Here is a 12465-nt window from a genome sequence, read left to right on the forward strand (position 1 = left end):
CGATGGGAAAAGGGAGACGGAGAGAAAGATTACATCACTACTATTTTTATCTGTACAAGGTATACTGATCACATTGTGTGATAACTTGTATAAAGCAACCTCAAGCTAGATTTTTTTTAAACCTTCATTTTACCAGGTAAGTTGACTGAGAACACATTCTCATTTATAGTAACAACCTGAGGAATTGTTATAGGGGAGTACTAATTGGAAGCTGGGTATGAGGACCAGATTGGGAATTTAACCAGGACACCGGGGGTTAACACCCCTACTCTTACGATAAGTGCCATGGGATGTTTAATGACCACAGACAGTCAGGACACCCGTTTAACCTCCCATCCAAAAGATGGCACCACAATCACTGCCCTGGGATATTGGGATGTTCCATTCAAAATATAACCTAGGATGTTTTTTTCAAATTACTGTACCTTGGCTGTAGTCGATTTCCAAAGACATTTTTTTTAACTTACTGTACATAGGTACTATATTTGATGCAGTTATTGAATTTTCTCAGTATTATCATCCAATTCATTCTGAAAATGTGCCCAAAACACAAAGTATGAATACTTTGTTAGTTGCAATGGCTAGCATTTAATCTACTATACATGTTATTTTCTGTTCTTAAAACATGTTTTTCTCTATTTACTGAACATGTATCTAAGGATCAAAGATACATTGCAGCACCCTATGCACTGAGAGGAGAGGATTTGATTGGTATAAGCAATTTGGTGAAACCCACACCTAACCTATTAGAAGACAAGGTGAAGCTATTACCATATTGATTACCCCAGTCAAATCCTCTCATATCTCAACAAGTGCATAGAGCTCAGAGGTTCATTTGGGATTGGGCCCAAACGATACTATTAGTAATGCACAGACATAGTTGCTTACCTTAATTTTTTTATCCTTTATTTATCTAGGCAAGTCAGTTAAGAACAATTATTTCATTTACAATGACTGCCTACCCCGGACGACACTGGGCCAATTGTGCACCACCCCCTTTTGGATACGGTTGTGATACAGCCTGGAATCAAACCAGGGTCTGTAGTGATGACTCTAGCACTGAGATGCAGTGCCTTAGACCGCAGCGCCACTCAGGAGCCCTAAGGAAAAATCCAAACAAAACCACTACTTCCTATAATTTACAGTGTTAAAATAACACTAATATTTGTTGAAAATGTTTTTTGGGAACAAACGTTTAATTTAGTCTTTATTATAAGGTTGGTAGCAACATGTGAAAATTGTTGTGGAAATCTGTTGCAGCTCAAGTCGACTACAAAACCCACAATGCAATGCTCTTTCTATGGGCCGCCGGCCCATATGGCTACACACAATAATACCGAAGTCAATATTAGCTGTAAAATCGCCTACACGAACTGTACTATCAATTTAGGAGTCTACAATCTCACCATGTTCCACCTGCAGAGCAGAGTTCGCAACAGCCATCCAACAACACCATGCAATGCACCCTGGACTGAAGAGCAGACAAATAGGAGAAATGTGGTGGACCCTCTGATAAATGACACATTTCTTGAGGTAGAAATATCGCAAAAAATATGATCAATGGATAATTTGAGAGAAGACAACCTCCCACATTATGTGTTGAAAATTAACATGTGTGATAGGAGACCAGTATTGACATCTTACATGCATGATAGACGTTTTCGCGATCTAAAAGACGTACACTTCCAGTATACGGAGAACGGTTTATCGCAACGTCACGTCATACCGGTCCAATTCCTGCACGGTTGAACGGCATCAGATCAAATACACATGAAAACATGAAATTATTCAGGGAATCGATAGAACATCGCTCAGAGATGCACAAAAACATAACATTCAAAATCTTTGACTCACTCTTTTAACCAGTAGATGTCTCCAAATTACTATGTTAAAACTGCTGAATTTAGGTCTAAGAGATGCATTTTCTCTTTTTCATATCTGTTACACATCTGTTTAATAAAGTATATGTGATTTGTGATATACCGTTTTTTCTTATTGTGTGCATGTGAGATGCAGCGGCCTTGAAAATGTTATCATTCCCATCCCATTTTACCGCATTAGCTGCAGTTTTCCGGAGGTCAAATGGAGCCTCTTACTCACACTGTTTGTTTATTAAGACCATAGGAGTCTGTTGAATGAAGAGCGCTCTAATTTGAATACATTAACCCTTGTTTTCTCACGGGCGTAATTGACTGCGCCTTAACGAGCTGCTCCCTTTCAAGTCGACGCGATAACGATCGCCAGAGAGCGTTAATTATGCGTTGAGTAAGCAACCTTGAACACACCTCGTCATTGGGCGACTTTGCATTGATTTAATTATTTCCATTAATTGTCTCTTCTCTGCCATGTTTGCCTTCAGTGTTTTATGCATTCATTTATTTTGGCATATTTGTATCTTTTTGAAATAGGGGTGAACTGGAATCTGCCTGGGGGGGGGGGGGGGGGGGGGATCTTCACCAGTGCTAATTTTGACTGATTAAGCTCTTTTGGTGTTTAATATATTACATATAGAAAGGCAATGGTTCAAAATGACACACACAATTTTTACATAAGCCTAATGCCACATGTGGCAGGGTAGCCTAGTGGTTAGAGCGTTGGACTAGTAACCGAAAGGTTGCAAGTTCAAATCCCCGAGCTGACAAGGTACAAGTCTGTCGTTCTGCCCCTGAACAGGCAGTTAACCCACTGTTCCTAGGCTGTAATTGAAAATAAGAATTTGTTCTTAACTGACTTGCCTAGTAAAATAAATTGACAGAACTGGGCCTTATCCCCACTTGCCATTTACCCTCGTTTCCCTTGTTCTGGCTAAGTATTCGATGGAACATCAAGGGCTTTATACATGGACACTGTTTCCATTCAATTTAAATAACTTATTTCCTGAAAGGGATCTTCATGTGTGCTGACAGGTTGATACATACAATACACATAAAAACTGGCTTGCGCTAATGACCTTCCCAATGATTTTAATTACCCTATTCGATGGGTTCTGACTAGTATTTTATAGAGCCCCAAACCACCCGACAATGTTAAAAGCTGATATGGATTCTGTAAAGCATTTCTAAAATGCTTGGAGGATGGATTGGTCTACATTAAACTGAATATGTTTAGTGTTTCTTTCAAAGGAGAGCTTGCCATCTACAACTGGTTAATCGCACAATAGTCTGGCCGTTAATCTCCAGCGCTGGGATGGTACAGTAAATGAATCTCTTCTGAAGTCAATGACCAGGTCTTTGGTTTTGGTTGCATTGAGATCCAGGTTACATCGGAGTGAACCTGTCAATTTCAGCCTGGAGGCACCCTTCCGAGTTGCCTGTGTCCATAGTCCATAATTACTGTGTTTGGTGCAAAAAGTTTATCATTTGAAATATTACACAGCCTCACATTTGTTAACCAACAAAGCTGATTCAAAGTTGCTCTGCCAGGGTCTTTCAGGCCATTGTGTATCCTAATTGTTGATACTGTTTGAAGTTAAAAGTTACAATTGTCCCCCCTTGGGGATAGAGTATGCAGAAAGGATCTGCATTTAGTTCAGGTCCTATGAGCTCAATTATCACTTTGCATTTTACAGTAGAAATGGAAAACATCACCACACACACACACAAACAAGTTTGCACATACACACTATTCAGACACAATATTTTTCACGGTATATTTCTCTTACACACATACATGCACAAATACACAATCTCACAAAAATAATTCCTCATACTGTACAATATCAACACACTTATTAGACCCACATTTGTGTCCCAATGAGGAATGTGCATATATTAATCACATTCTATGTTCTAACCACTGTGTGGCACTATGTCCCTAAGGAAGGCAAGAGTCCCAATTTGCTGTGAAAACCTGAGAACAGAGCCAACAGTAAGAGTAGGGATGTCGTTTTTCCTCATTAAACAGGAATTTCTGCTTTTCTGACATTATCCTCCATCCATTTGAAACGGACCTATCCCCTAATTAAAATAGTAATAATTCAATGTTGTCCTGATCATATCCCTCATAATACATGGTTTAAAATTGATTGTTCAATTATAGTTTCATTAGTACTTCAGCAGATTTAATTTTAAAACTTTTTTCTGTCCAATTTGAAACGCCTTACATGTTTCCTCAGTCAATTGCACCTAATTCCACTTGTTTGATTACCCAGTGATTAATATATTGAGGTTAATTGAAATAAGTGAAGGGGATTATATAATAACTAGGTAATATAGCCAGATGTTCTTCAATACAATACTGTGCAACTTTACCCCCTTGGGGAAACTAGTTTCAGGAATGCAGAGGTGCAAACACATACAACACATGAACAGTATAACATCATGTGCAATTGTCTAATTGAATTTATTCAACCCTACCACATTTGTTTCCATGTCATGTCTATAGCCATGATACAACAATAAATTATTAGCTAGCAACCTTTGGCTTTACAACATTACACATCTTGGTGTAATGGATAAGATCCTGAACTGGCAGTCCCAGGTTGGGTCCCAGTTGGACGAACCCCCAAATTCGCTGTAGTAAATAGCCCCAGGGAATTACCACTCACTGTGTATGGGAAATCTCTCTCATTTAGGCCATAATACTTTATTTTCCATAGTACTTTATCAATCTCTAGCCTGCTGTTTAATGCCAAATGAAACTAGAACAAACTGTATGTTAAGTCATATTGGCTGATGAAATTAAAGTTAATGGATGTGTGTTATATAGCTCATCATTCAGGGCAGGTGGTTCAGAGCCTGTTTTGCATGTTATTTTGGCACTTATATGTGCCACATATCAGTTTGCAAACAATGTAAAAAAAATTATTTTATATATATATATATATCTCATTGAGTAAATAAAGCTGCAAACAAACAGGCAGCTCCAAAATGCAGGTATTTCAGCCTAGCTCAGTGCTTTCTGTGGTGGTGGTGGGGCAGGCCAGAAGAAAATGGGAGCATTGCACGGTGACTTGGCTCAGCATTGCACTGTGATTGGCTCAGTGTTCTGTCACTCATGGGGACACTGTCACCTGCGTTTAGTAAGGGTAGACATCAAGAAAGTGAGCCCTTTAGGTGCTGCCATAGAGTTACATTAGAAGTGCCCTGCCAAGAAGGCTCAAGGTCATTGGCCACAGAAATGACATCAAATCACATTATATGTACAGCAGCTTTGATTGGACTGATCATGTCAACATCTTAACTCACAATTTTAGCTAGCAGTCATTATCATGAATCAAGTCTACTAGCAAATCCTTTTTAATCATTGTCATATGAAGACAGATAATGAAGAGAAAATATAAATACAATTGATCGGCCACTGGACATGAACATTAAATAACAATTTGGAGACAAATTCAACAATGAGTGGTTTGTAAGAAATCAGTGACAGTGGCTAACTGCAAGTTTTGCAACTGGGAAGTAGGGAATAATACGCTTTGAACGGTCATTCAACCCGGAATTGTAAATCCGGCATCTTTCTCTTTGATGACAAAATTTGCCGGTGGAGGATGGCCGCGCCGCTTTCCTGTTCAAGCACATCACAACAACGTGAGTCCAAAAATATCTTATGCTGCTTCATAAATTATGTAGGATGCCAGAGAAATATGTATAGTGTAAGCTAAGAAAGTAATACTATACTAAGTGTATGTTGTGTAGTAAGCTGTTAGTAGCCCATGTGCCTCACCCTAATAAATAATTGGGTCCATTTTCACCAACACGGTATTGTAAACACATTGTTCGTGGCCGCTGTGTGCTTGTTTGCAAACGTTTTGTGTAGAGCTTTGACAGTGCTAGTGATAGTAGTACACTGTAAGAACGGTCCATGTTCTGAATTCTGTCGCTGTACATTTCAAAAGTGCTGAACAAATAGTTATATTGACTACGTCCATCGTCACTCGCTCATTAACGTCTTAATTGAAATTACGATTTTCCTCATCCCCTTGTCTTCGTCCCCTTATGCCATAGTTTGTACATCTCAATTGTCAGTAGGAACCACATTTGTTTAAGCAAGTCAGCCATGTCAGCTATGTTTTTTTTAAAGGCAGTAAATGAGGCTAAATTAACTGTTTCGCTCAGCTGTAAGCCAGGTGTAGCAGTGGTAAGGTGTTGGAACTGCTGTTAGGACTCTGCTGTTGGGACAGCTTTATGTAGGCCCTAGCAGTTTGTGTACACCATTTGTCACCATTATAGCGCAATTAATGTATTGTTTACTGTTGTGTTGTGTAGTGGCTTTCCTGGCATGCATCCCGCATTTATTTAGTTTGCCCCACCAAGATTTGCATGAGTTGATTAAGCTGTTGATTGTGGCCTGTGGAATCTTGTCCCACTCCTCTTCAATGGCTCTGAAGTTGCTGGATATTGCTGGCAACTGGAACACGCTGTCGTACCCATCAATTCAGAGCATCCCAAACATCCCAGAAGAACTGGGACATTTTCAGCTTCCAAGAATTGTGTACAGATCCTTCCGATATGGGGCCGTGTGTGATGGCTTTGGATTGATGGCATGACAATGGGCCTCAGGATCTTGTCAAGGTATCTCAGTACATTCAGTTTGTGCAGAAACCCATAGTTTCATCAGCTGTCCGGGTGGTGAAGAAGCCAGATGTGGAGGTCCTGGGCTGGCATGGTTACATGTGGTCGGCAGTTGTGAGGCCGGTTGGACGTACTGCCAAATTCTCTAAAACAATGTTGGAGGCGGCTTATGGTAGAGAATTGAACAATCAATTATCTGGCAACCGCTCTGGTGGACATTCCTGCAGTCAGCATGCCAATTGCACACTCCCTCAAAACTTGAGACATCTATGGCATTGTGTTGTGTGACAAAACTGCACATTTTAGAGTGGCCTTTTATTGTCCCCCGCACAAGGTGCACCTGTGTAATGATCATACTGTTTAATCAGCTTCTTGATATGAAACACCTGTCAGGTGGATGGATTATCTTGGCAAAGGAGAAATGTTCACTAACAGGGGTGTAAACAAATTTGTGGCCAACATTTGAGATGTTTTTTGTGCTTATGGAATATTTCTGGAATCTTTTATTTCAGCTCATGAAACTCCGGATCAAAACTTTACATGTTGTGTTTCTATTTTTGTTTCGTATAGTTAGATTATTATTTTCAATGCTGTTCTTATTTAATCTCTTCAGTTTTTGTTGGAAAGTATTAACACTGAAGAGACAAATATATTTTTCTTTGGTGGTCTCTGGGGAGATAAATCTAGCTAGCTAAATCAGCTATTGGGTAGGCCATCAGAAGCTAGATAAAAGGCATCTGCAATACAACTGTATTAGGGCAGAATTTTGGAGTGATAGTGAAATCAACTAATCACATTTTGACTTATAATGGGTGGGACCGTTTCTACAAAAATGGATGGAATATCTGTGCAATAGCAAGCAATAGTTTTCCCATGGTCTAGCAAGCTAGATTTGGTTGTAGGCTAGTTTTCAGTGGCTGCAGCAGGTGTTATCAAAGAGGATGTTGTTGCTAATTTGTTAGCTTCACCATTTTCAAGATTAACTTTCAACCAGAAGTTAGGGATGAACGCTGAGCTGTATTCAATGAACAGCATTCCCACATAGGTGTTCCTCTTGTCCAGGTAAGAGAAGGCAGTGTGGAGTGCAATAGAGATTACATCATCTGTGGATCTGTTGGAGTGATATGCGAATTGGAGTGGGTCCAGGGTGTCTGGGATGATGGTGTTGATGTGAGCTTTTCAAAGCAACAGATGTGAGTTCCATTTAGACAGGTTACCTTGGTGTTCTCGGGCACAGGGACTATGGTGTTCTGCTTGAAACATGTAGGTATTACAGACTGGGTCTGGGAGAGATTGAACATTTCAGCGAAGACACTTGCCAGCTGGTCAGCACATGCTCTGAGTATGCGACCTGGTATTCTGTCTGGGCCCACGGCCTTGCGAATGCTAACCTACTTAAATGTCTTACTCACATTGGCTATGGAGAGTGAGATCCCACCGTCATCCAGAACAGCTGGTGGTCTCATCAGTGCTGCTTGCCTTGAAGTGAGCATAGAAGGCAGGTAGCTTAGTGGTTAGGAGCATTGGGCCAGTAACTGAAAGGGCACTACTCAAATCCCTGAGCCGACTAGGTGAAAAATCTGTCAATGTGCCCTTGAGCAAGTCACTTAAACCCAATTCCTCATATAAATCACTCTGGATAAGAGTGTCTGCTAAATAATTAAAATGCAAATGTATTTAGCTTGTCTGGTATGCTCGTGTCACTGGGCAGCTCGCTACTGGGTTTCCCTTTGTAATCTGTGATAGTTTGCAAGCCCTGCCACATCCGTCGAGCGTCAGAGCTGGCATAGTAGGATTTGATCTTAGTCCTGTATTGATGATGCCTTGCCTGTTTGACGGCCCGGTGGTTGTAGTGGGATTTCTTATAAGCATCCCGCTCCTTGGAAGCGGCAGCTCTAGCCTTTAGCTCAGTGCGGATGTTGCCTGTAATCAATGACTTCTGGTTGGGGTATGTATGTACGGTCACTGTGGGGATGTTGTTGTCGATGCACTTAATAATACAAGTTCTTTATATTGTTCTTTATTCAAGTGGTAGTAATTTATCTTTATCTTTTTAAAATGCCCTAAGAGCATTTAACATCATACAACAGAATCTGTATGATTTAAAACTGGTTCTAAATTCGGGTAAAACCAAATGCATGGTATTTTCTAATGCCAGGCATGTTACTAATCATGTCATTGCTACATTGGCTGGACATACTATAGAGCAAGTCAAAGTGTACCAACATTTGGGTGTGTGAGTTGATGATAAGCTGAGCTTCACTGTGCATGTGGAGAACTTGATAAGGAAGCTCAAGCTGAGAATATGTTTTTATTACCAACATAAGGCTTGTTTTTCTTTGGAGGCCAGGAAGGAGCTGGTACAATTTACATTACTGGAGATTTTAGATTTTAGTGATGATATATATATATATATATATATATATATATACAGGCCTCAACCACTACCCTGAGAGCACCTGATTCAGTGTATCATGCGGCCCTCCGGTTCATTACAAATCAAAAACGGCTAACACATCATTGTGATCTCTACAGCGCTGTTGGCTGGTCGTCATTGACCTTGCGTAGGCTTAACACTGGTATACACTGATTTATAAGGCCATATTGGGTAAAATGCCATTTTATCTCTGTCATTTTTTAATAATCTGTAAATAAATAACAATTACTGTCCCATTGTCATTTGCTTCTAACAGTACCAAAAATTAGAACAGGACATGGTAGAAATAGTTTTAGTTACTCAGCTCCGTGGTGCTAGAATTCTCTCCTGAACATTTAAAAATTTTATGATCTAGTTTCGTTGGTGGAGTTTAAACACTTGATCAATGTATATATCTTAGAAGAGTGTAATTGTCTTTAGGACAGTTGTTTTTTAGTGAAGACTTTAGTGTTTTTTAATGTAATATGTAACTGTTGTATTGTATGTGTGTTTATAGTTTTGTTTAATGTTGTGTTAGTGTATGTAAGTTGTTATTTCTGAAACGTTGTTGCCCCTGCTACTATAGGACCAGGTCTCTCTTGGAAAAGAGATGTTATCTCAATGAGAAAAACTTGTATAAATAAAGGTTAAAAAATAATAATAATTATGAACCGGTAACTGATGTGGTAAACTACTCAATGTTATCTGATGAATTCCGGAAGATGTTTGTGCTAGCGAAACAGTCCTGTAGCTTAGCAGCCGCTTCATTGGACCACTTCCATATTGAGCAGTTTGAGTTCTTGCTTGTATGCAGGAAGATAGAGTTATGGTCTGATTTGCCCTTTCCTTATCTCCTTTCCATTCCCAGATCCTTTCCTCCTTTCCTAGCTCCCTTTTCTAGTTTCCTTTCCTTCTTTCCTTTCCTCTCTACTGCCCATGGTTGATCCTCGGGAAAGGAAATTAGGAAAGGAAGCTAGGAAAGAAAAGTAGTTAACAAGTATGTGGTAGGTATTAGAGGTCGACCGATTAATCGGAATGGCCGATTAATTAGGGACGATTTAAAGTTTTCATAGCAATCGGATATCTGTATTTTTGGACCCCGATTTTGCCGATTAAAAGAAAGTTTATTTAACGGGGCAAGTCAGTTAAGAACATATTCTTATTTTCAATGACTGTCTAGGAACGGTGGGTTTACTGCCTTGTTCAGGGGCAGAACGACAGATTTTTACCTTGTCAGCTCAGGGATTCAATCTTGCAACCTTACGGTTAACAAGTCCAACGCTCTAACCACCTGCCTCACGAGGAGCCTGCCTGTTACGCGAATGCAGTAAGAAGCCAAGGTAAGTTGCTAGCTAGCATTAAACTTATCTTGTAAAAAACAATCAATCATAATCACTAGTTATAACTACACATGGTTGATGATATTACTAGTTTATCTAGCGTGTCCTGCGTTGAATATAATCGATGCGGTGCGCATTCGCGAAAAAGGACTGTCGTTGCTCCAACGTGTGCGTGCTAATAGCGTTTCAAATGTCACTCGCTCTGAGACTTGGAGTGGTTGTTCCCCTTGTTCTGCATGGGTAACGCTGCTTCGAGGGTGGCTGTTGTCGATGTGTTCCTGGTTTGAGCCCAGGTAGCAGCGAGGAGAGGCATGAAAGCTATACTGTTATACTGGCAATAGTAAAGTGCCTATAAGAACATCTAATAGTCAAAGGTACAGTGCCTTGCGAAAGTATTCGGCCCCCTTGAACATTGCAACCTTTTGCCACATTTCAGGCTTCAAACATAAAGATATAAAACTATTTTTTTGTGAAGAATCAACAACAAGTGGGACACAATCATGAAGTGGAACGACATTTATTGGATATTTCAAACCTTTTTAACAAATCAAAAACTGAAAAATTGGGCGTGCAAAATTATTCAGCCCCTTTACTTTCAGTGCAGCAAACTCTCTCCAGAAGTTCAGTGAGGATCTCTGAATGACCCAATGTTGACCTAAATGACTAATGATGATAAATTCAATCCACCTGTGTGTAATCAAGTCTCCGTATAAATGCACCTGCACTGTGATAGTCTCAGAGGTCCGTTAAAAGCGCAGAGAGCATCATGAAGAACAAGGAACACACCAGGCAGGTCCGAGATACTGTTGTGAAGAAGTTTAAAGCCGGATTTGGATACAAAAAGATTTCCCAAGCTTTAAACATCCCAAGGTGCACTGTGCAAGCGATAATATTGAAATGGAAGGAGTATCAGACCACTGCAAATCTACCAAGACCTGGCCGTCCCTCTAAACTTTCAGCTCGTACAAGGAGAAGACTGATCAGAGATGCAGCCAAGAGGCCCATGATCACTCTGGATGAACTGCAGAGATCTACAGCTGAGGTGGGAGACTCTGTCCATAGGACAACAATCAGTCGTATATTGCACAAATCTGGCCTTTATGGAAGAGTGGCAAGAAGAAAGCCATTTCTTAAATATTTACAAAAACAGTGTTGATTAAAGTTCGCCACAAGCCACCTGGTAGACACACCAAACATGTGGAAGAAGGTGCTCTGGTCAGATGAAACCAAAATGGAACTTTTTGGCAACAATGCAAAACGTTATGTTTGGTGTAAAAGCAACACAGCTCATCACCCTGAACACCCCATCCCCACTGTCAAATATGGTGGTGGCAGCATCATGGTTTGGTCGTGCTTTTCTTCAGCAGGGACAGGGAAGATGGTTAAAATTGATGGGAAGATGGATGGAGCCAAATACAGGACCATTCTGGAAGAAAACCTGATGGAGTCTGCAAAAGACCTGAGACTGGGACGGAGATTTGTCTTCCAACAAGACAATGATCCAAAACATAAAGCAAAATCTACAATGGAATGGTTCAAAAATAAACATATCCAGGTGTTAGAATGGCCAAGTCAAAGTCCAGACCTGAATCCAATCGAGAATCTGTGGAAAGAACTGAAAACTGCTGTTCACAAATGCTCTCCATCCAACCTCACTGAGCTCTAGCTGTTTTGCAAGGAGGAATGGGAAAAAATGTCAGTCTCTCGATGTGCAAAACTGATAGAGACATACCCCAAGCGACTTACAGCTGTAATCGCAGCAAAAGGTGGCGCTACAAAGTATTAACTTAAGGGGGCTGAATCATTTTGCACGCCCAATTTTTCAGTTTTTGATTTGTTAAAAAAGTTTGAAATATCCAATAAATGTCGTTCCACTTCATGATTGTGTCCCACTTGTTGTTGATTCTTCACAAAAGAATACAGTTTTATATCTTTATGTTTGAAGCCTGAAATGTGGCAAAAGGTCGCAAAGTTCAAGGGGGCCGAATACTTTCGCAAGGCACTGTATATGAAATACAAATGGTATAGAGAGAAATAGTCCTATAAATACTATATTAACTACAACCTAAAACCTCTTACCTTGGAATATTGAAGTCTCATGTTAAAAGGAACCACCAGCTTTCATATGTTCTCATATTCTGAGCAAGGAACTTAAACGTTAGCTTTTTTACATGGCACATATTGCACTTTTACTTTC

This window comes from Oncorhynchus kisutch, linkage group LG12 (assembly GCF_002021735.2).
Source record: "Oncorhynchus kisutch isolate 150728-3 linkage group LG12, Okis_V2, whole genome shotgun sequence".
NCBI lineage: Eukaryota > Metazoa > Chordata > Actinopteri > Salmoniformes > Salmonidae > Oncorhynchus > Oncorhynchus kisutch.